Here is a 4,184-nt window from a genome sequence, read left to right as displayed (position 1 = left end):
CCTAACGGCCGGGTTAACCTCATTACGCGCCCCCTCGCTGCTAGGCGAACCGCTGCTGCGTTCTTCACCCATGGGGTGAGAGCCGTCGCTCCAGGATTCCCCTCCCCCGCGGGTCCGCGTAGTAGGCATGTTTAATTACGTACGCGCACACCCACACACAGCTCTGCACGGCACTCACTCAACCCTGACCACTCACGCTAGGATCGCGCACCTGTATTATACACGTCGTGAACGTGCGCGCACACACGCATACAGCTCCACACGCGATACCCACTCTTGCGCCGCTCTGCGCCGCGCTCGCCGCTCACGTTATGATCGCGCACCTGGGGTACGCTGATCACGCACGCCGCGAGCTTACGCATACACAGTACCACACGCGTTCACACTTATAACACGAGATCACACGAGGCCACGATCAGCTATTAATGATTTATTGTCTGCTACGTGGGACTGGTTGTTGAGTCAGTATGAATCGACGAGGCTGCCTACTCTACTAACCCGGAACCTATTCCCTATTTATCGTTCACGCAACACTCTTACCTCCTTACTCACGGTTTGAGGCACTCGACGTTCCGTGGGTTTTCCTCGCTGCTTGCCTCGACACGTCGCACGGACGTCCGGAGGGCAGAGCTGGGGCAGTCCTGGACGTTGGCTTCTCGGAGCAAGAGAGCGATTTCCCCTTTTTGCCCCACTATTTATCCTCCCTACATCAAAGGGAGGCTGCGCTGAACAATGGGCTCGTGCACCTCGAGCCCGCGCACGGCGGTTCCGGCGCTTTTGATATGCTAATCAGTGAGCGGCGTTGGCGGCGTACATCCTAATTACTCCCTTACCCTTCCTAACAATGGGGCCTGTGCGCTCAAGCATAATGTTCCCAACCCTCCATGACTATGCGCAAGAGTCCATGCGGTCCCGCTATTCATGCTGTCCCCTCCCTCCTCCGCCTGTCTCGTCGACCCGTGGGGGTGTGTGTGGGGGGAAAATGCGCCTCCACCGCGGTGGCCGAATGCCCCATGCCGCGACCCCACCATATTAAGGCTGGTCGCAGCGCCGCGGCGCCACGTAGCACGGGGGAGGTCGTCCAATTCCCTGATCGCCGGAAACCGTGAAAGTTTAATCCCGATAAGGGCTTCTCGGATAAAAACCGGTCGGCCAGGTGACCTCCCCACGAGCTCTATGGGGGGGGGGGGAATGCGTGCGGGTGTGTTCGTGCGAGGTGAGGTGAGGGGGACGCGGGGTCGGCTCCGTCGCTTGGTGGTGGCGAGGTCTTAGATGGGGCGCCTGCTGAACGGCTTCGTGGCGGCGGCATGACAACAGCACGATCGCTGTATCAAGTAATATCGTGCTGTGACGGTTCCACCTGAAGAAGCAAGCTTGTGTTGCCTCCGAAACGACGTGATTTATTCTTTTATTTCTATTATTTCTTCTATTTTTATTATTTATCTTTGATTTTTTTTTTACCTACGTGACTTTACCGAAAAAACCTAAGAGCATGAGCCGTGAAGCATGGTCAATTACCCCCACAGCGTGCGGCGAGAGGACTCTTCCAGTAACTGGACATGAAGGTTGACACATTAGAAACCGCGCTTCTGGTGTCACCAACCTTAGATTTGCACGGTAGGCTACGTACAGTGCGAAGGAAGCTCTACATACGAAACTAAACGACAGTCTTACTGCTGGACTTTCCATTGGCTCCCAGTGGAGGTGCCAAGTGCATTGCTTCAGAGCGCCATGAGATTTCAGGCGTTTGGGCGGGGGACCTTCATCCAGCAGTGGATCAATCCTGGCCGATGGACACGATAACCCAATCCGACTGGGACGGGCCTGTTATGCAAGGTTGCCGTCGACAAATTGTGTTGGAGGTACAAAAACACGCGATCGCAAAACACACGCGCGGATCTGCAAGCCCCCCCCCCACATCGGTGAATGTTTAATGAGCAATTCATCTCAATGAGCCACTCTCCACAGACATTGGAGCAGACACAGCCCAAGAGCCAAAGGTTTGTTGTGGACGTCGACTCCAATAACCACGTGGCACCCCGCGGATCACGAAAACGTCCCACAACAAAAGCCAGGCACCCCGCATCGTGTGCAATGCCGTTGGCGGTGGATCTTTGTTATTTTAAAACGCGTAACCTTTTCGCGAGCAATACCATTCTGGATACCCAGTCTGGCCAGTCATTTATTAATCTCCCCCCCACTTCGCGTAAGAATAGCGCACAAGTGACGTCACCACATCTACGCCTCTAAGGAACGAATCGGGTGGGCTTGTCCACACATCTGGCTGTCGCCTGATGAAGCTAGTTGCAATTACTGGCGAAACGGCGTACTCTAATTGTAAATGTCGTGGCTTCTTGGCTCTCCAACACACCGGTGTGCTCTACTGGTAACGAATTGGCACGTTCTGTTTGCGTGACTAACTATACATTTATATTTTTATGCGATCAACCCAAAAAAAATAAACCCTCTATTATGGATCGATTTTGTCATGTAGGGGGGCATGGTGGGGCGGGTTATGTCTGGGAGAGCGGAGTTGTGCAAGGATTCTCCTAGGCACGGCTTCGTTTCTCACCATGTTCCCACCCTCCACAAACGCCGCTCGGTTGGGTTAGGAGTTTGGGGTTATGGTTGGCAACTTTGCCTACCCATGATCATCCTATATTGTACCGTATGTTTTTCACCCTGTATTTCCACAATACCGAAAAACATACCTTAAAATGTTTTCTATTATGTATTGCTTAAGTAGTTTAGATTTGACCTATTTCAACCCATGAAGGTTCGAATTTAAGCCCAAAGGCACTGGCCCCTCCCTCACATCCCTCCGCAGGACCTACAGGAGAAGAGGGGCCGAAATCTTCTCGTATTAATAACCATCTGATGAACTTCACCCACGGGGGGAATCGGACGCCGATATTTGCTTTGGAGAGCCACACATCTCGGCGTGAACAAATTATCGCGTGGACGATGATTCCGGCTCCCCTCTCCCGCATTCAAACGCCAACACCCCCACGCTTCCCCCCCCCCCCCCCGTACCAAAAACACGCGTTGCCGATTAAAACAAAAACATTGAGACGGCCGATTTAAAAAAACTTAACTCGCTAAAGAATTAAAAGAAACTACCAAAATTCTAAAACACGACTTAAAATTTGATACAGGGCTTTCCCAGTAAACGTGGGGCAAAGATGTGCGTTGGTTGGTTTTTTAGAACCTTGCCGGCGTCCGGGAACGTCCAGCATCGAGTTGATCAATTATTTCCACGAAGGTTAAAAGTTTGAAACGACAGCGCCTCGGTGCATCTACCCGAAAATGGGGAACAGGGGGGGGGGAGGGGGAAGGATGCCCCCTAAATAAGAACCAACCTGCAGTAGTGGTGTTGCCGTTAGCAGTATTGAAACTGAAAGCGAGCCAATTTGACGAGTCTACTCCTGAAAACTCAGGAGATGGAGCAAGCAAAAGACTTAGTAAACATGCAAAACCACATTTCCTCCCTACTCCTCCCGACAGTTTCCATGATAGCCAAGGACAAACCGCACGTTGGAAAATGTTCACAAGATTAAAAGGTGCAAGCATTTCCAATCCCCACCAACTATTTTAGCGAATTGTTCAAACTGAAAAAACGGTACAAAAGACATCAACTCTCCCGCCCGCTCCCCTCCACCCAGCTTTAGATTTCTAGGGACTGGGAAGTTGTAATGAACGGAGCGTGATGGGATCGGCAAGAGACACGGGAAGGAGATAGAGAGGGCAGCACGGGGAGCTATCAACAACCCTCATGGGCATTCCGTGGCTGCATAAACCATAGCAGCACTTAAAAAGGCCCACTTAAAAATGGAAAAATATAAATATATAAACTATCACGAGGACGCGTGTCGATTTACGAAAATGCACACGACGCAGCACTGATGGCAAACGATCACCCATCTAGCACTGTCTCTAAGATTTATAAAAAACAAGGCAGGGGAGAGGACACCTTTGGCTGCAGTGTTTTAGTTGCGACTGCATTACAATGGCAGGGCTCCTCCACGCTCCAAGTCGTGAGGATTGGCCAAGCTACAACCTTTGCAGAGTAACCGCCCCACCGGTATGATCTTGGGGCCCAAGGTCATGATTCCATAGAGAGTGCCTCATCCACACCATTAATGCACACGGGAAGGCCCTTTTGCGCATTTCTTTATTGGCTCTCG

The sequence above is a fragment of the Lampetra fluviatilis genome, chromosome 57 (genome assembly GCF_964198595.1).
Source record: "Lampetra fluviatilis chromosome 57, kcLamFluv1.1, whole genome shotgun sequence".
NCBI lineage: Eukaryota > Metazoa > Chordata > Hyperoartia > Petromyzontiformes > Petromyzontidae > Lampetra > Lampetra fluviatilis.
This window is presented reverse-complemented; position numbering follows the sequence as displayed.